Source organism: Cucurbita moschata, unplaced genomic scaffold (assembly GCF_002738365.1).
Source record: "Cucurbita moschata cultivar Rifu unplaced genomic scaffold, Cmos_1.0 Cmo_Scf00046, whole genome shotgun sequence".
NCBI lineage: Eukaryota > Viridiplantae > Streptophyta > Magnoliopsida > Cucurbitales > Cucurbitaceae > Cucurbita > Cucurbita moschata.
The window spans coordinates 1,203,067-1,225,178 of record NW_019268562.1 but is presented as its reverse complement, the minus strand read 5'-3'; the positions used below and the strand labels follow the sequence as shown (position 1 = coordinate 1,225,178).

General features: G+C 36.3%; 1 non-coding gene across 1 annotated transcript; it reads left to right on the top strand.

Moving 5' to 3' along the window:
- The first annotated feature begins 19,926 nt into the window (after positions 1 to 19,926).
- TRNAQ-UUG lies at positions 19,927 to 19,998 on the top strand. Its single transcript has one exon. It is a non-coding gene; the product is annotated as a tRNA-Gln (tRNA).
- The last annotated feature ends 2,114 nt before the right edge of the window (positions 19,999 to 22,112 follow it).

Below are 22,112 nucleotides of genomic sequence, written 5' to 3'. Positions count from 1 at the left end.
TTAATCTCGGATCATTTGAGCCCATGATCTATAGGTCCATTAGGTCCCTCTGCTAGCTCATATTGGACTAAACCTTAGAACAGTGTGACGAGTGAGTTCAAAGTGTTTGAATTCAAATTAGGGAATACACACTAAATATATACGATATATTTAACCTCATCTTGTTTTAATTATGCATTGAACAAAAAGAGAGAATTGGAGATATTTAAATAAGATTTAAATATTTTAATTATGAATAGTGATGATAATCAATGTGTCGGAATTGATTGGGATTGGCATTTTATTTAATGTTAAATATTAATTAAAATTTTTAATTAATCATTTATATTATTTTTATTTGAAATTAATTATTTAAATTAATTGTTGAATTAAAATAAAGAAAGTCAAAATGTTTATTCACCTAATGGAAAAATCCATGTTTGAGTTTGTGGAATATTGAGTGTCAATATATGGTTTAACCAAACTTGCATGTTTGTCATATAATCCCACAAATTTGAGTGGAATTTTGAGTGTCAAAATTTGGTTAACTCAAACTTGCATGCTTGTCACATAATCCCACAAATTTGAGCGAAATTTTGAGTGTCAAAATTTGGTAATCTCAAATTTTCACGAACATGCAAATATGACTCACCGGATTCCACAATCCCGTTCTAAGTCCGGAGAATAGTAGGGAAGACACTAGTGGTGGTTCAAAACTGTTCGTGAGGAAAAAGGAATTTGAACTCCAAAAGGTTAAGTATTCAAACTCATTGAATTTTAATGCTTTTGAACATGCTAGCTAATTTACTATAATTGATGTACTTAGAGTGCCTAAGATCCAAATTGCTTACGCACGTGTTATAGTAAAACCATTAAAATGAACCTAAACTGACAACATAATTTATGAACAAAGGGAAAAAAAATATATTTAAAAAGAGAGAAAACCCAAAAAGTAGCAAGTTCTCTCAAACACCGCAAATGGATAGCCATTCACCACGAGAAAAACACACAAAAAATCGAAGAAAAAGGGTGCCAATGAAGGAGTAGGGAAGCAAATGGGGAAGAAGAAATATAAGGGAGATGGGGGGCTTTGGAAGCTTCAAAGTTAGATTATGACGGGCAAAAATATCTCTAGATGTACTAAATTTTGTCACGTAGCATACATTGGCTAACAAAATAAACAAGTGTCAGAAATCTATCAATGTCTTTCGATGCTTGTCAATTTAGTTGACCTTGTCCATAAAATTTTGTGCTTTGAGAGAGATATTTCTTCTAACCATGATAAACCAAATATTGATTCTCATCTTTACTGCATTTCCATTTATCGCCAATCAAATTATCGAAAGATTTAGAATATGAGTATTGTAGTTTACTAATTCTCGTAGAGTTCCTGACCGACGCGGTGTGTGCTAAATTAGGAACAATGAGTATTCTTGACCTTTGGTATATATGATGTTACATGCTGCTAAAGAAATTAGTAGGCGGACCGTAATTGATTGAGATTGAGTCTTACGTACGAGTCCTAAAATTCTAAATAACCATATTGGAGTAATCTAAGTGAGAGGTAGTTGAAATACCTTACTAAACAGCTACAAAGATAAGTAATTAACTTGTGAATGACAAGTTAGCTATTTATTAAATAAATTAATTTCTTATCAAGATTATTTTAACTTTTTTGGCCAAATAAGAAGTTGCAGGTCAATCGAGGACGAGACCAGCAGGCTCAAGACAACAAGGAATCCTAATCTGAGTCTGTTTTAAGTACATGTGCTTTTGTTGTTGAAAATTTACTTTAATTATTTTGTGTTGTAAAATATAATTGATTCACATGTTTTACTTGTTATGTATGAAATTTTTTGTTTTATGACCGATTTTCAAAGCAAAATATCTATGTTAGTAGTAACTCAAAAGAATCGAGCTGTCGATGAACAGGTGTTATAGAAGCATTGCTCGAGAACTATGCGGTAACAGCGGGGATCGTCCCAAGGCATCCAGTCGTGTCTTGGTCAAGGTAAGAAGCGCTGCTTGAGAACTATGAGGTCGCAGAAGGTGTCGTCCCAAGGAATCCAGTCGTCTATTTATTTTAAATTTCTACATTTCTTTTTTAGTTGTTTGTTTATGGTCGGTCGAGGTAAGAAGCTGTAACACCCCAAAAAAATGAAGCAAAGCCACCCATGTAAGACCGAAAGGATCCAATAAAAAAATTAAGAGGATTAAGCAAGGAAAGTGGTCTTAAGCAAGTCATTTCTATACCCTAATGAGTAACGGTAAGAACTAAGGCATTTGGAGAAGTATTGGGAATAAAAGCGTAAGCGAAATGGACGAAAAGGTCACTTTCCAATTTTTAAGGAAATTTCCGGATATTTAATTCCTTATCTAGAGGAAATTTCAAACTGGTTAAGGACGAAAAAATGACCAGCAAGAGATGAAGAAATTTTTAGGAAAATTATGAATTTTTCAAGACAAATAATAATAAAATATTCTGAAAGTGGCAAATTACCAAATTACCCTATTAATATGGATAATTATGAAAATGTCATTCTGCTGAAAATAAAAACCTCTACATGTGACCATCTGCACAAAGTCCTTCGAATCTCAAAATCGTGTCGTTGGATTTTCCCCAAATTTGTATGCAATCTAGAACGTTCAAAGATCATCAAATCCAACAGTCGGAATTCAAACTCGAAGTTGGTAGCTAGCTGATCGGAGAGGATATTTCCAACGAATTATCTAGAAAATTTCAAATCACGACGATTTTGGAGCTCTCAATGTCGGTGGAAGCTTCCCCAAGCCTGAAGTTGGGGCAAAGTATTAAGACAAGAATTGAGTAATGAGAATTCCTAAAACTCGAGTTTGAAGCTCTTAGATTATGGGTTTTTCTTTCTCGGATTTCTTCCAAATTCGAGGGCTTTGGTTAATCATTTTCCTTCCTACCAACTCCTACATATTTCATATGGGACTTACAATAAGTTTCGTGAAGGAATCAAGCACTGAAAAGTTTTATAATCGGCTGCCCAACAAAAGGTTTCTAGATATACTCCGGCGAGAAACATGTTTTTCAACGAACTTTGGAAGGTTATAACTTGTGCTACAGACCACGAAAAGGTATGAATTTGGTCTCTACTTCTTGTTTGAAACTTCATCTAAAGGTTTTGTGGAGAAATCGAATCCATTAGATGTCTCTATATAGCTGTAAAAAGTTAAAACCAGAGGGGTCTCATAAGAAAAAATCGAGATTTTTCTAACTACCAAGGAAGAAGATGAAGTCCAAAGTCAAAGGTCAAACTTTGACCAATAAAAGTCAAAGATAGGTATATGTTGACCTTCCCTCGGTTTTCTCAATTTTAACCTCCTTCCTGATCGGTTCTCACGAAAATCTTTATGGTTCCAGAAACTAGACAAAATAAGGAGTCTGTGGAAGGAAATTTTAGATAATTCGGATACTGGAAGCTCAAGAACGGAAATCGACGAGGTAAGTAGTGACCTTGGACGTTTTGTTAAAAAATACTTGTAGGAATCCATTGGATTTTCCATATGAACCCTAAAACAAGTATGAATTTAGGATATATGAAAGAAAAACAAAAAGAACTGTGAGTTAAGGCCCTAAACTGATCAAAATATTCAGGATTTAAGTAACGTTAAAATAACCCACTAAATGAACTCCTAGAACGACTTATGAAAATTTGAAAGCCATTAGAACACGTTAAGTAGCAAAACCAAGAATTATGGGTAAAATGACCAAAATGCCTCTAGGACGACTTATGAAAATCCAAGGTCTATACGTGCTCCAAATGATCTCGTACTTCTTATAAGGTCTATTACGAAGGACATGAAAATATGTTGGAGGTTTCAAGTTGATTGGAGCATGATTGGAACCTAAACCAAGTTAGGACCCAAGAAACACCTAAAGGAAACACCACAAGAATCAAGACTCTTCTAGAACCCTCGAAAGAACTCCCTAAGAATGTATGACCTTCTAGAACAACTCATGCTAAGATGGGTTCATATGGTTCAATGCAAGTTACAACTTATGCCTCCAGGAATTACGAACCTTAGAAACTTACAAGATTGAGAACCAAGAACAATACCACACAATCTTTACAACTACCCAAGTAAGAAGAATGCAAGGCACCACTCAAGGATAAGGGACCAAGGTCCTCAGACACAAAAACTCTAATCATGTCCAAAGTGACCTATGACCTCACACCAATCGATGCTTTTTGAGGCCCAAAATTTCTTCTTCTAGGTGGAATGCCCTATGTCACAATCTACAATATGATTGTGACCCGAGTGAGTCATCGAGGACGATGAGTAAGTTAAGTGGGGGAGAATGTCACAACCATACTATGAAGTGAGTAGGTTGTGACCCTCACGCCATGACAAGCAAAGTGGCGTCCCTCAAGAGACGCCCATCCAGCCATATGCAGGCCAATATAGAAGAGTGCCATGATGCGATCGAGGAGGACGATGCATCATCCAACACACCACCACGCAAAGTGGGCATTGAAGACAAGTTGAGACATAAGCAAGACAGAGACATCAGAATAGACATGAAGGACAAGATAGGCTTGTTGAAGGGTCGAGTAGGGCCCCGGGCCTTAACCTCAAAAGTCGGGGTTTCGAAAGGAATTTGGGCATGCGGTTTGGGAGTTAAGTTCGTCCAGATGAAATATGAATGCTCACCAAGTTTGGTGTCAATCGGACATCGGACGGACAATGCACGACACCGTATGACAACTCACAAAAATCATGTCGACACCTGGTAGAATGAAAATGGCTCAAAATGTACTATAGGGGGTACCATGGTGTTAGCTCTCCACCACCCCTAGGCCTTGTGGCCTAAGTGAGCTACCCTGTGGCACATACGCGTGTCATAGTATGGGCGAGCGTGCCGAGACGAGTGTCTTGGTTACTTCCTTTGAAATGGATTTTTGAAGAACAGTACCGGACGGCACGGGTGTGCCAGTATTGCACCCTAGCCCGCGTGTTGGAGGTTGCTACATACACCCGCTATTCGGTACGGTATTCGTGAATGACTCGTCATGGGCACGGGAGGGCCTATGCCTCAATAGAACCCGGATGGATGGATGTTTGGGAAGTCCCAATGAGATTAACGACACGTGGGTCCATTATCGATGGCATGACCGAGCGAGTTATGATGGTCGACGACACTCCAAGACTCGGGATGGCGTCAAGACATACGGACCCTGTCGATGGGGATCGAGATGGCAAGATGAGATGCAACGTTGCATTGAGAGACCTTGGCCCGAGCAGAGCCAAGGTCGACCTGAATGACTTGGCCTAGCGTAGAGGCAAGTCGGACGTCTCGCAGATGATTGAACATCCACGCTCAGACGGCGTGTGTGGTTGAACAAGCTTGGATTCCGCACAAGCGATGTTCGATTGGCGAAGACAAGCCTCGCCTAAGGTCCGACGAAGTCACAAAGCCGGGGCAAAAAACATATATGGGGCTTAATACCTCTCAAAGTTAGTCGTGAGTGTGTCAAGATCACGACGCCGCACGATAAAAAATGTAGGGCCGTGACACTCTGCACCTTATTTCCTTTGCAGAATATCATGAATGGCCTCATTTCTCTCACCTAGAAGAGATGCTCTGCACCATGTTACGGGTACCAAAAAGATTTGCAGGATGCCATGCTCATGTATGCACCGACCACATGACCTTTATGGTTGATCATGGGGAGTAGTCTAGGGCCATGATGGAACAAGAAGATAGTAAAGTACCCTGGCCAAGAATCAAAAACTCCTAAGACCTCCCATGGTACAACGTGCTTATGACTTAGACTACGCTGCTTGGAACGCATGAAGCCTTGAGCGTAGGGTTTCAGACTGTATCATAGGGCAAGCCCTTGATGCAGGATTAGACTACATCTCTTGGAACTTAAGAAGTCTTGGATGTTGGTTTTCAGACTATGTTGCTAAAATGCATGAAGCCTTGGGCATAGGTTAGCAGACGGTATCAGAGGGCAAGCCCTAAGATGCGGGTTAAGACTACGTCGCTTGGAACTCATGAAGCAATGAACGTAGGTTAAGACTGTATCGCTTGGAGTGCATGAAGCCTTGGACAAAGGATTGTTAGGTGCATAGCTAGTGCCATAAATCCTAGGGGGAGTGTCTTGGAGAACGAATCAAGAATAGAACAAAAACAAAGAAAGTACCAAGAACAAGAGAAAGGTCAAGGTCTAGAACATGGATCAATATCCAAGTTCTAAGGACAAGAACCAAGAACCATGTACTAAGGCCCTTAAAGGATAACCAACGTTTCATAATTCAGGGACCAAGGTCCTCAAGATAATCAAGATAAGAACCCCAAGTCAAGAACAAGAACTGGAGAACTTAAATACTTACAACAATAACAAAAACAAGAATAAGACAACAACAAAGAATGTGGTACCCTAGAATATTAAGGACACGATTAAGAGCCTACAAGTAGACTACTTACAGAGTCTTTGTCTCATTCTTTATTCTCCATTCTTTTTAAGAAATAAGGAGTTGGTCGAGGTCGAGAGCGGACTCTGAAGCAGGTGCCATAGACAAACCTCACTCGTTGTCCTCAACCCTTTTGTTTTAAAATGTTTTGTGCCCGTTCCTTATTTGTGTTTTAACTAGTATGTTGTGTTTTAAATACTTATGTATAAACTTTATATTTGATATTATGTAAATATAATGTTTTAAATTTCTTTGTTTATTTCACGAAAAATTTATCCGTCTTTTAGAACCATCGCGACAGCCTGATCCTTATAGAGTGGTATCAGAGCCCAAGGTTAATCTATGGCGTAGCTTAGGAGTTCTTCCTACCGAGACCAAGTAAGTATGCCTTTAAACACTTGACTTTAAGTATGCCTAGAACTTTAAGTTATTGGATGGATGATCATAAGGTTACTATTTAAGATAAGACTTAAGATAACTTAAAGACTTCCCCGATAAAAGGGTTGGACTTTAAATTTTCGTGACTTATTCGGATGAAACAATATTATTTACTTGTATTGATTATCACCACAAACCATTAATTTTATCCATTTGAATATGAGACTTATTTAAATATTGTATATTTTTTGTTTATCATTTATTCAGTTTTTTTAATATTCACAAGCATTAAAAAAATCCTATTAGTTTCATAATATAATGTTTTATACATATTTAAATTTAATTAACATACAAATTATCCATGAATATTCTATTTGATGCTCTTAAAATACATATAAATTTGAAAGTTAAGAGTTTTATAGATGGAATAATGTTTAAAAATTTTCAATGTATCAAATAACTTATAAGTTCAAACACCTATTCAATAAAAAATCAAAAGTGGAGAGATTAAACTAGCAATTTGACAGAGTGAGAATATAAATATATTGTTTTTAGTGTTTGTAATGGTTTCTAAAATCACTCTAAAGACTAATACTTGTGTGTGTTTTGTATGCCTACTCCAAGTACAATTTATTAAGTTAAACACTTGTGATAAGGACTCTGAATTGTGTATTAAGAACAAGTATCAAAGAAAGCAAGAATGAACAAAAAAAAAAAACTTACCCTAGTAGTTAATATAAAGTTGTTAGAAGTGGGATTTGAACCAAAGCCCTTTCAAGAGGACCAAAACTTAAGTTTGGCACAATAGACCACTCAACCACCCTAACTATTTATTATAAATTCTAACATTGATTAGAGAGGGTAATGAAGCATTCCTTATGAGGATGTGGAAAGCTCTCCCTAATAGACGCGTTTTAAAACTTTTAGACATACAACGATATGTAACAGGCAAAAACAAACAATATCTGCCAGCAACTAGAGAGGGGAACCAAACATTTCCTTTAAGGTTGTGGATACCTCATCCTAGTAGACATTTTAAAATCATGAGGCTGATGGTGATACGTAATTAGCCAATGTAGACAATATCTGATAAAGGAGGGCTTGGTTTGTAACAAATTGTATTAGAGCTAGTCATCGAGTGGTGTGCCAATGAGGTTGCTGGGAACACAATGGGGTGGATTGTGAAATCCCACATCGGTTGGGGAGGGGATGAAACATTTCTTATAAGCATGTGGAAATCTCTCACTATTAGACGCGTTTTAAAATCGTGATGTTGATGACAATATGTAATGAGCCAACGTAGACAATATCTAGGCTAATACTCATAATTTGTTGGAATAGTTTAGTTAGTTAGAGCGTATGATTGTTAACGATAAGGTTGGGGAGGTTCAAGCTCTCTTTTTAGCATTGGGAATGAATCATTTCATTTTAGTACGTGGAAAAATTTAACCCTTCAACCAAAGTGGACAATGTACAATAATTATGAAGGTCCGTGATTCCTAATATTGTTACCTAGTCTTAATCTAGCATCCTTAATAATAATGTTGAGTTCTTCTTACGGAGGTTTGTCAGTACGTGTCATGAAAAATGATTTAAAGTATTGAAAATTGAGTTATTATAGTTGTGCTTTGAAGTTTTTAAAATTGAGTTACTAAAGTTGTGCCCTATTTAGCTTATCTAAGCTATTCCCGGCCATTGGTGCCACGCAGTTTAACTCTTATAAGCATACCAGAAATCAGGTAATTTAGTTATGCTCTTACCATTTGCCCTACTATCGATTCAAGTTGCAATAGGTGAGTTGGCGAATATGCAATATATGACTATATGACATATATGACTCCTGAAAGATTAGATGACTTGCCACTCGAGAATAGTTGGCGAATATCTAACAAGAAGACGAAAAAAAAAAACAAAAAAAACAAAAACAAAAGCTGGGACGAATTAGTTAATTTCTTTAATTTAAGGGTTTTTGCTTCAACCAAAGCTTGGATAGTTGCGTTGAGAATTAGGGTTGCCTAGTCAATTTGGGATTAGAGCCTAGGTTGCATCTATGTGACATACTCTAGAATTGATTTTATCTCTAGTTTATTCGTTATGTTATTGTTTTCCCTTTCTTTAAATCTGTCCATTTATTTTTTTGTGGCCATTTCCATCATGTTCGTCATATTTTGACCTTGTTCTCATTTTCTTTTCGAGGATCATATTCAGACCCTGAAAAAAAAATTCTTATCATATTTGTTCATTATAAATGGTTCAAATACACTTCAATTGACATTCTTTCTTATTCCATCTAAATCTTGAACATTTGTGTTCGATATTTTTTTTTTCTCATCATTTAGACTTGAAGATAACTTCTAAATTTTCTAGTATTTTATAAAAAAGGAAAGTTAGGTTGTTCTCAAATCTTCACCACCATTCTCTTTGGAATTCTTTTTTTTCAATGTGTAATTCCATCCAAAAAAATATATTTGTGCCCTTCTTTCTTTGTTTATTTTTTGTTTTTATTTTGCTGTTATTTCATAATTAACTTATCTTGATTTCATTGAATAGCTTGCTATTATCAAAATTGCTTTATCCATGTATTAGCCTACCTTGATCATAATTTAGTCACTTTCTCAAATAGCATACCTTTGTGTGTAATAAATACGAGTGTCCCTCAGTGTAAAATTAGTGAGTTGTGTATGTGAGATCCTAAACATATTTAACTATTTTTTGTACAATCGTGAACCAAGACGAAGGAAATGGAGGGGAGATCAATGAAGCTAGGTGGAGAGAAGCACAAGTCAGAACTATTACTCGTTTAAATCAAGTTGTTAGTACATCGACAAACCGGATGGAGTGAATTGAAATAGCCTTAGGTAATCATCAAGGAAGGGAAGTACTCTTGAATGAAGGAGTTGAAAATGAAGAAGATGACAATGTCACTCTTTTAGCGGGACATAGTCCTAGGGGTGGGAGAGAAAGAGTCCAGCAAAAACTATGAAGAACCAATTGAAACGTGGGAGGAATTGAAGACATTAATGAGAAAAATTTACATTCTAAAGCATTATTCTCGAGTACCCAAGCAAAAACTCTAGATTCTGCAACAGGGATTCAAAAGTATTGAAGAATATTACACAGAAATGGAGGCCCTTATGAATAGAGCATTGATAAAGACAAAGAGGATACAATGGCTAGATTCCTCGATGGGATGAACTGAAAACTTGCTCACCAAGTGGATAGGCAAGCGTACTTTGATATGCAAGAATTTTTACACCTTGCTATCAAAATCGAAGGGCAACTAGCTTGGGAGAAGGAGAATTCCAAGAGGTATGTTATTTCTAAGTCTATTACTTACAACGCTTGGAAAAAAAAATGCAAATATTGAAAGGATAAATTTCAAGGTTAGAACCAAGTATGAGATTGAAAAAAAGAATAAAGATGAGACATCCAAGGGTAAAGAGGAAGTGGAGGAATACAAGGAGGTCATATTAGTAGTGATTGTCCTAACAATTGAGTCATGGTCATAAAGAATGGACAAGTTATCACACATAGTGAGAAAAGTGACCAAGATGAGCTAGTTGAAGAAGAAATCCAAGAGAATGAGGAGGAATTGAAAGCTTAAAAATAGTGAAAAGAATAATGAAATTGAAAAAAAAAATGAAAGAAAGTGAGTTGTTTGTCCAGAATCGGAGAGGTTAGAAACGCAATGGTTTCACAAAAACCATCTTTATACTTATGTACAAGTAAGGATGTTTGGTCTCTAACGATAACATTTTTTATTTGCCTTCTATGTTTCAACCTCTTTTACAAGAATTTGAGAATATGTTCCAAGATGAAGTACCTAAAGGACTACCTTACATTAGAGATCTTGAACATAAAATAGATTTCATTCCGGGGGCAGTCATTCCTAATAGGCTAGCTTATAGAGCAAACCCAACTGAGACTAAAGAAATTCAGAGGCAAGTTGGGGAGCTCATGGAGAAGGGCTATATACGAGAGAGTTTGAGTCCATGTTCTGTACCAGTCTTATTGATGCCAAAGAAAGATGGAACATGGCACATGTGCGTGGATTCTTGAGCCATCAACAAAATCACTGTAAAGTATCGACATCCTATTCCTAGGCTAGACCATATGCTTGATGAATTGCAAGGTTCATATCTATTTACAAAGATTGATTTGAAATCTGGATATCATTAAATTAGACGACATATAGGAGATGAATGGAAAAGAGCTTTCAAAATTAAGGTTGGATTGTATGGATGACTTGTTATGCCTTATGGGTTAACTAATGCTCCTAGTACATTTATGCGCTTAATGAATCACGTTTTGAGAGAATATTTAGAAAAGCATGTTGTTGTACATTTTTATTATATTTTAATTTATTCAAAGACTTTGTATGAGCATGTGAAGTAAGTTTTGATTATGCTTAAAAAACAGAAACTTTATGCTAATTTTAATAAGTGTAGTTTTGCCGGAAAAAAGTTAACTTTCTTGGCTTCATAGTTGGTAAAAATGGAGTAGAAGTAACTTCTTGCTCTGAAGTTGAAGGAATCCTTAATTTGAAGGAAACGAGACAGTAGATAGGAATTTGAAACTTACCCCTAATTTGAGCCCAAAACAGATTTTCTTAAATTGGGCTTGTTCTTGAGGTTATTTCTCTTCGTTGTCTTTTATGGAAACATTTCTTGGAGGTGCGATTGGGATCGTCCTTGCTTAACGTATTCTCGTGTATCCTCGGATTGAAATTTTGAATTTTCCTTTATGTTCTTATCATAAATGCGACTAACTGTAACGACCCTAAATTTTACCTATTTAATCTAAGGTTATTATTATATCTTGAAATGCGGAATTTACATTAAATGAATGAGCCCTTATCATAAATGCGACTACACTAGTCTTTTATTACCTCGTGAAAAACAATTACAAGGGAAAGAAAGGAAAGAAAAACAACACTGAAACAGTTGTCTTATACTATCCTATGGTTTATTATGCGATTACAATTCAACCTATTCTAACCTATACTAATGATGCAAACCGAATTCAACCTATACTAACCTATACTACAAAAATGGAAAACAACTACCCTATGCATGTGCCACGGTCCCGAGGTGTACGATGCTGCCGTGATCTCACATGGGTGCTTTTCCTTTGTCTGAAAAGTAAAGTAGCACAAGGCTCGAGTATTTCTAGAATACTCAGTAAGTGACCCCCTATCGGGGTTATGCAACAATCACATGCAAATTGATGATGGGACCTATCTTTCATTCTGTTTTCCCTACGGTGCTGTTCTAATGGGTAAATTTGGACGTGTACCATATACTCTACACACAACCCATACGTGCGAGTATGAGCTCACCAGCTAGTTCACACACCGCTGGGCACTTTCCTTGTCTGGTGAGCATACTCTCGGAGCTCCTTAGAACTAGTAACCGTCACGGCAGCGCTATGCAAGGCATAACGATTATTGTCCTGCCATTGGATGTACGCGTCCATACCCTCGTGATGGGATAGGGGTATCCCCCCAAATGCATGAGCACACATAATGCATGATGTCCCCATTACTTCTACCTTTGTCATTAACAAATATAACCCCATTTTCCTATTTCATGCTTAACATGTCATTTTTTTCATTTTAAGTCTACGTAACATACATAATCCTATCGGAGTTATATTTCGAGCAATTTACCGTATTTCATGTCATACATTACATGCTGTTTACATTCAAATATTCCATACAATCATGTCATAATCATTCAAGAACATCATAAACGTCGTAAGCACTACATATCACATCAGACTAAACAGCATACATTCACGTTCACAAGATTACGTACTTAAGCACATCAGTCTAGCATACAATTTAATGATACGTGCGAATCCACGGGCACGTGCTAACATATAACAAATAACACGTAACCTACAATGGGTGAGCCACTTACCTGGTAGGCCTTAGCTAAAGTACTCCCGAAAATATAAATGTAAGCTCCGAGCTACTCGTAAACGTCCTACGCTTCTGTTGGTGGTTAGTTCCTATTGGATCATTCGACACCTTCATTAGTATTTCACAAACATAATTAATTTCCAACTTGAATTTGTGAAATACAACCTTAAAATGATATATTTTACCTCAAACGGGGTCGAAACTAAGACCGGGAGGGTCAAAACGGTAAGAAACGGATCGAAAACAAGTTTCCCAAGCCGAATAAGCCGCTGGAGCCGAGAAGCCACCGTCGAGCCGAGGGGTGTCGTGCTGTAGACGTGCCACTTGGCACAACTAGAGGGCAACGCGTGTGCTACGGTCTTGGGACAAGGCGTGGGTTTTTGGGTTGATCGCGAGTGATGGGCCGACCTAGGTTGAAGGAAAACGTGTAGGTGGGTTGGGGTGTGAGCGTCGGGTGTCAGACTGGGCTTGTAGGTCTCGGGTCGGTTGGGTTTTTGCTCTCGAGACGTGGCTGGTGGGTTAGGCCATAACGGGGCTTTCTGGTTTGGGCTTAGGCGACTGGGCCGCGAAAGTGTCGTCGGCCGTGGTTTGGACAGAAGTGGATTGGGCTCGGTTCGGGTCGAACTTTGTCTCCTTTGCCCGGTTACTCACCGATTTTCTGGTGACCTCTCTCTCACGTCGGTAACGTCGTTTTGACGTCCTTTTTCCCTCCTTTTTTCTCCGTTTTCGAATCTCCTTCTCCCCCTAATTCTGTTTTTGGTATGTGTTTGGTTCGTAAAGGCCTAATACTCCCAGATCTGAGAGGGTTTGGAAATTCGACGCTATGGCTCCCTTGCTTGACGGTGTACAACGTGTAGGATTCGTCTAAATATACCCCTGGTGTGTGTAAAAGTTTGTGGGATTGTGAGGCTTAATACTTCAATTGAGATAATGAGAAATCATTTCGCCTTTTTAGTTGGAACTTTAGGCGGTTCGCGAAAAAAGATAGCGAAAAAAATTATTCCTAGAGTCGAGACTAAAAGGAATGTATAAACGATAAGCCCATGGATCCATACATCTCAATTGGAAAAGAATCAATAGAAAAAGAAAGAATCGGAATTGATCGATATATTTCTCAAAACAAACGAAAAGAAAACGATCTTAAAGTAGTTTTCTTGGAACTTTAGGCAGTGTACAAGGTGTAGGATTCATCTAAATCTACCCCTTGTGTGTGTAAAAGTCTCTGGGATTACTTTCGTTGCGTAAATCGGAGGTTTTGACATCTTTCTAGTTTTTCACTTTTTTTTCTTCTCTACAGGTATCTTCGGGGTGGCTGAAGGTCGGGTTCGAATCACTCCACAGGCAAGATTGATCATGTCGAGCTTGAATGATTCTACATGCAACCTAAACTACATAGAATTGCAAATAAACTTAGCCATTGGCTAAAGAAAAGCATAAATGGTTCTTTTACTATATTTTCCAAGTCTCCGTACAAATACAACCTACATGGCTTTATCTAGCCTCAAAATGAAACTACCAAAGGCATTTCAAGAGTGGTAACATTATACTTAATGACCATAATTAACCATTATGTACTTGTAACCTAAAATAAATAAAATGTCTTAAAATACAATAACTCTAAATTACTCTAAATTGTAACCCCACCCAAAATTTACAACAATCAAACTTCATTCTTCTTCAATGTAGCATGAATTGAAACATCTTTTGATAATTTTGACAACCTTTTCTTCACATCTTCATTGAAGTATATTGTATGGTTGATGTCTTTTGGTTCATATCAGAATCATTCTTGCTCGACGAATCACCATGTATCCTCGGATTGAATTTTCAAGTTTTTCTTGAAGTTCTTCAATGGCTTATTGAATTGGGGGAATGGTTTCTAGGCACTTTCAGCACTCTATTCCTTCATAGAACTTGTGAGTAATCTTGTTGAGAAACGGTAGGAATAAGTTTGAAGAGAAATGGTGGAGGATTGCTCTCGAATTTGGAAGAAATCTGAGAGTAGGAGACCCATAATCTAAATGTTTATTGTCTTCGATTGGGGTATCGACCTTTCTCGATTCTTATTCCGTATTGTTGCTCCTACTTCTGACTTTATAGGAGAGCTTAAACCGACATTGAGAGCTCCAGAATCTTCGTTATTTCGAAGTTTGAAGAGAAATGGTGGAGGATTGCTCTAGAATTTGGAAGAAATCTGAGAGTAGGAGACCCACAATCTAAACGCTTATTGCCTTCAATTTGGAAGAAATGGTGTAGGATTTCTCTACAGCCCAACTTGTCAAACTATCTCGAGTGCTCATCTCAACCATGATGTCGTTCAACAAGAGAGACCTCGAAAACGACTGGATTGTCGCATTAACCATTTGAAATTGAACAAAATATCTATAACATAACTCTAACAAAGGTACGAAGTTCATAAAAGTCTTTTTATACATAACTCTAACAAATGTACGAAGTTCATAAAAGTCTTTTTAGTCTAAGATAAAAATGAAATAAGAATATAATATTCCATTGTGGGGAATTGAACTCAGATCTCCTGGGTGAAAGCAAGATATCCTGACCACTGGACAACAATCGATTTTTGGTGTAGATGTCCTGAAGTCATTTGTCAGATCGCTGAAGAGTTTTAGCATGATCTTTTTTTTAATGTCTAACTCTTCGACACGTCCTTCCCTGTGTGTGTTAGAGTTTCAGGGCTACCGCGACGTTTCGAGCTATGAGATTGTGTGGCTCTTTCTTCAAAAGAGTCAATATCAAATGTTAGGTCTTTGATTGGCAACCCATACAGGGGAGCGTCGATTGCATCAATTCCATCAACGATCTTCCCATGAGTTTATGGTGCATGACCCATTTTTTATACCATTCACCTTCGAGCGCCACCGTCCATGAGATGCATTGTGGCCAACGTAACTCTTAGGTCTTATGAGAAAGTTTCTGTAACCTTCAAGTATTGTTCAACGTCAAAAATAAAGTTTTTTTAATTCCTTAGCATCCTGGTTCCATTTAAGGGTTTGTATTTTTGGGTTTTCAGTTTGTTAAGCCCAACATGAGCTTGGCTTGGGGAGTGGTTCTCTACGACCCTCCTTATTAAACTCACTCTGGTGCTCATCTCAGTCATCTCAGCCATGATGGCGTTCAACAAAAGAGACCTTGAAAATGACCGAATTATCACATTAACCATTTGAATGACCTCAACCACACTTGTTGAAATTGAACCAAATATCTATGACATAACACTATTAAAGGTTCAAAGTTCATAAAAGTCTTTAATCTAAGATACTATTGAACTTGACCATTATAGTGCCTCTCAAACCAAGTTCATAAAAGTCTTTAGAATTTAAGATACTATTGAACTCATCCATTATAGTGCTTCTCAAACCTAGTAAAATTTAAATATAATTGGTGACAAAAGATGAAACTATAAAATAAAAGAAATAAGAAAATAAAATTTCATTGTCGTGAATGAAACTCGGGTCTCTTCGATGAAAGCCAGATCTTATGTGTAATGTCTAACTCTTCGACACGTTTTTTTATGTGTGTCATAGAGTTCTTAAAGATACCGCCACATTTCTTGTTGTTCGATCACGTGGCTCTTTCTTCAAAAGAGTCAACATCAAACATTAGGTCTTTGATTGGAAACCCATACAGGGGAGCGTCGATTGCTTCAATCCCATCAATGGTCTTCCCATAATTTTTTGGTGCATGACCAGTTTTTTATACAATTCACCTTCAAGTGCCACCATAGTTTTGCATCGTCCATAAGATGTATTAATGTAACTCTCAGGTCCTTTGAGCAAGTTCCTATGGTCTTTAAGTATAATATCAAAACATATTAACCTATTTGATATGTTAAATATTAAAATAATTTATGTGTATCATAAACATTAAATAAAAATATATATTTGAAATTTGAATGAGATTCATATTAATTAAACATATATTATGATATTCTACCACATTTTAATATTATTTAAATAAGATATTATATCTTAATGTATTAGGTATTCAAATATATAATTTGACAAAAATTATCACAAGTTCACTGTAGATAGAACCCTAGGGTTAAGTCAAAAAGCATCAAACACTAAATACTGTGACATTTTAGGTGATATTTTGCCGAGGAAACTGATAAGGTCTTTAAAGAGCATGTGGTCATGTCTGACATTTTACGTTAACAACATGGTGAAAAGAAACCAGAAATTCTGATATTGGTAATCAACTACAAACCTTTGAATAAGGTTTTAGAACAAATAAGATATCCAATCCAAAACAAAAATGATTTGATAAAAAGAATTTAGAGTCAAATATTTTTATAAAATTCGACATGAAATTGGGATTTCAGACAATTCTAACTTCCTAAAAGGACAAATATAAAATAGCATTTAATGTCCAATTTAGAAAATATGAGAGGAACGTCATGCCATTTAAGTTAAAAAAACGCTCCATCTGACTTTCAGAAGATTATGAATGATATTTTCAATCCTTTCAAAAAATTTCGATAGTTTATATGGATGATGTGTTGATATTTTCTAAAATCATTAAGATCAACACTTTAAACATCTACGTATGTTCATTAATGTAATCAAAAGAAATCAGCTAGTTGTGTCCATACCCAAAATCAAATAATATCAAACTCGGATCCATTTTCTTGGATTTTAAATTTATTTGAGCCTTATTAAAACTCATCCAATGGTCTTTGTCTCAAACTTTGGTGATGACTTATCCTAGAAAAGCCAACTTCAAAAAAAATTTAGGTTCTCTCAATTACGTGTCTTATATCCTTCAAGATATCAAGCACATTTACAAATGTCTTGATGAGTGTCTTCAAAATAATACAAAATCTTGATTTGTAAGGGATATCTCTACAACCCAAAAAAAATCAAATCATTAGTCAAATAAACTCTCTGCAAGTCTTATTGACACAAGGGCAGATCTAATAATGAAACGTGACGCATCAAATATCGGATATGGAGGTATCTAAAATTTTCAAAGAGGACAGAGAATCAATTATCATATTTCATTCAAAAGCCTCGAATAATACCATACAAATTACAAAATTGTAAAAAAAAATAAAAAAAAAAGTTTTATTTCAAGTGTACTCTGTGTACATAAATTTTAAAGAAAATTTAATTAACAAAACTATTTTAAAGAAAATTTAATTAACAAAACTATTAAAATGTATTCCAGAGTCAAATTTAGTTTTAGAAAAAGAAGGAATAATCTTGTTTCAAACAAAAAATAATATTGCTAGATAGAAGTAAATTTTGTTGTGGTTTGATTTTAAAATTCTGCCTATAAAAGAAGTTGAAAACACCTTGGGAGATTACCTAGGGGAGAGTTTCTAACAAAGTCTCTCTTCTCTCCTCTGTCTTCTCAAACTGATACTAATCCAACCATTCATTTGCATGGACTCAAAAGTTCAATTACCTACAAAAGAAGTTGAAAACACCTTGTGAAATATGTAAGGTTACTACGACCTCTAGCTTTGAAAAATCCAGCGTTGTTGGCGCTTATCAAAATCGCTGCCAAAATAAAGTTTAACGAGTGGTTCTATGGTGTAGTGGTTAGCACTTTCGACTTTGAATCTAACGACCTGTGTTTAATTCCCGATAGGTAATCCACCAATTTATACAAAATTTGTCCATAGCCGATTCAATAGGGTCACTTTTGGACTGATAATTTGTAGAAGGGGTCACTAAGGTTGGGATCATACAAAATGGGACCATAGCTCAATGTTAGAGCATTTGATTGCTGATCAAGAGGTCACCAATTCGAACCTAGTTGGGCCCTTCTATCTTGGATAGGAATTTGTTACACTTTTTGGACCGACACTATGTCTAAGGGGTCACTAAGGTTAAAATCCTACAAAATGGATCCATGGCTCAGTGGTAGAGAATTTGACCGGTCACCCGTTTGAACTTGGTTGGGCCCTTTTATTTTGGACAGACACTTTTTACACTTTTGGATTGACACTCCGTAGGAGGGGTCACTAAGGTTGAAATTATTTTGGATAGACACTTTGTTCAATTTACTCCCGACCATGGAGTGTCTAAAGGAAAAGAAATAAGAATAATTCCTATTGTGTCTCCATCTTGTAAAGCCAATATAGTAGAGAAATAAAAAATTGGTACCCTAAGTGATCTATGGATGTTGACTTTGACCAATTTCTACTTTTTTTTTTTTCTATATTTTGAAACTATTTTAAGCACTTTTTCTTGTACTCCTTATATTTTTACCTTTTAAGGTGGTAAATATTTGTGCACAGAGGACTATTATAATTATTAGTCAATTGAGTCAAGTGGAAATAAATTTTGAAGATGAAATTAAAGTATTAATTTTGATATCATCTTTACCTGAGTTTTGGGATATTGTTATTAATGAGATTCAACCTAATGCTATTAATAATTCACAATAATAATATTCAAAATACTTGACAAAAAAGAATGGTCAACATAAGATATTTGAAACAAATAAATATTTTCGTCCTCTATAATATATCAAATCACTCATTTGAAATTCCTTAATAATAAACCTGAAGTCTTACCTCTTTTATAGAGAAAAGTTCCTTAAATAGAAGTCTTATTAGATACTTCTAAGCATTTAGAGATCAATTAGACACAAAGCTAAACATTCTAAAAAAAATTAGGTGTTAAACTTTTAAGTTAACGTAATTTAAGAAACTTATGATTTTTATATTATCAAGAGTTTAATTGAGCTAGGTCGATTCAATCTAGTGGACCCAAGAATTGAACCGAACCAAACAACCTAGTTAATAACATGATTTAGTGGAAGCATTTTCACGCAAAGTAGAAGCAATAATGGAGGGTTTGAAATAATATAGTTTTCACCCCTTGTTTCTCGAGTGAATATTGAAATAATATAGTTTTTATGTTAAGTTTTGCACGGAAGAAAGAAAGACTGGGATGTAAAGTATAATTTCAATTTGTTTGTAATATACAACAATATATAAATTAACTATAAGAAATATATAAAATTACATGTTCTCCAAGAGCTTCAATCAACACTGGAGGGTTACTTCTGCAACCACTCTAAAGGTGCTCAAGATCACAACGAGTTAGATAAAACAGTTATAGAACTTTGAATCCAATAACTTAAGTTTGACTCGTGATAGGATCTCTCTTCTTGTGGAATCTGCATAAAATAGGAAAACCATTCCAAAATAAATTTTTCTAAGGGGTTCTATGGTGTAGTGGTTAGCACTTTGGACTTTGAATCCAATGACCTGGGTTCAACTCCCGATAGGACCTTTATGAAATGACCTTGATGCAAAAACACAGAAAAAGGAACGACAACACAAGACATTTTATAAAACAAAAGGGTGTACCTAGCATTCGATGCTTTCTTGAGGCATAAGGTGTAACATTCTTGAGTTATTCCAAACTCATGAACATTACCTCTGCTTGAGGTATTGAGTTTTAGGTTCTGAACTTGCTCCAACCAACTTGAAATCTTGAATTTATTGAGCATGTCTAAACCTTGAGCTAGGATATGACTTTTAGGAACTAAATCTTAGAGGTTGTCATGTCATGCATCGTATTTTAACCATAAAAATTCTTCCGAAGTAACTTTTAATTTTCTCCCCATGAGTGCATAGGTGGCGTTGTCATAATCGTGGCATCCTGCTAGCAAATCGTGGTGCAGGGCATCTCATTTAGGTGAGGGAGATAATAAGTTCATCATGGAATCCTGCTAGCAAATCGTAGTGCAGGGCATCTCATTTAGGTGAGGGAGATAATAAGTTCATCATGGAATCCTACTAGCAAATCGTAGTGCAGGGCATCTCATTTAGGTGACGGAGATAATAAGTTCATCATGGAATCCTGCTCATGGTACATATTCCATAGCATCCCACCTAAAGAGAAATAGGGGTCTCGCGGTACACTTGGTGAAGTGAGATAATGGTTACTTCAGGCATGGATCCTAGCAACTTGTTAAGCATGATGTTTGCATTAACCTAGGTGTTTTCTTGGATTCTTGGTGATCCTAGGTTTATGCATAACGTCTTGGGTCAAGCTTGGAACTTATAAGTTCTTAGGAAGAGCCCAACATGATATTGTGCACGTAGTATCTATTTGAGACCAAGGGTACATCTCGGGAATCTATTATTTTAGGGATACCACTTTAGTTATCCTAGGAGGTAAAGTTATATGGATGGTGATGAGCATTTTCTCCCATATCTTGGTTTCGCTAACTAAAGTTTTCCAATAACTCCCAAACTTCATTACCTTATATAACCTCTCGGGATAAGGTTTCATACAACATTTCATAAAATAAGATCTACTGAGAAAACCCGAGAAAAGGTCAAATTTTGAGTTGACTTGGACAGTTTAGTTGAACTGGCCGTATCATCGTTTTCTTCCTCTCAACAGGAAGAAGATGCGCATTTTTTCGCATCGCCGCCATCTGAAACTCGGCCTGTACAGCCACATTTACAGCGTTTCTCTCCTCGAATTCTTCGTGAAACTTAAAGATGGATGTTACAAGAAAGGGCTAGGGATTTATTTCATAACTTCTTGTGGATCGTAGCCTAAGATATTCGCTACCAAAAATCATCCAAAATCTGATTTATCGCTAGAGATAAAACAAAGGATTTCTTATAAGGTAGCCGATTCTAGGGGTTTAAAGGCCCTATTTCTTCATTGAACCTCTTCCATATCCTATCTTTAGGCTAAAGGAATTGGTTTGGAGGAACGTCTTTGAGTGTAGGACCTTAATTTCCAGAAATCGTTCTCGGTATGCAACTCACTCGAAACGCTAGATTTTCGATCTCGTGGGTAACTTATTCTACGACGTTTCGACTCTCGATTCCTTCATCAAGTTTACTCAACTTCTTCCTCCGAAGCTAGAGGAATCCTTAATTGAAGGAAAAGAGATCGAAGAGAGGAATTTTGACTCTTATCCCCAATTTAATTTCGAAACCTATTTCCTTCAATTTGGCACGCTTTCGAGGTTATTTTTCTTCGTAGTCTTTTATGGAAGCATTCCTTGGAGGTGCAGAAACTGATTTTGCTCGACGAGTCATCATGTATCCTCGGATTGGATTTTAAAGTTTTTCTTGAGGTTCTTCAATGACGAATTGAATTGGGAGAACGGTTTCTGAGCACTTTCAGCACTCTATTCCTTCATAGAACTTGTGGGTAATCTTGTTGAGGAACGGTAGGAATACATTTGAAGAGAAATGGTAGAGGATTGCTCTCGAATTTGGAAGAAATCTGAGAGTAGGAGACCCATAATCTAAACGCTTATTGCCTTCGATTGGGGGATCGACCTTTCTCGATTCTTATTCCGTATTGTTGCTCCTACTTCAGACTTTATAGGAGGAGCTTAAACCGACATTGAGAGCTCCAGATTCTTCGTTATT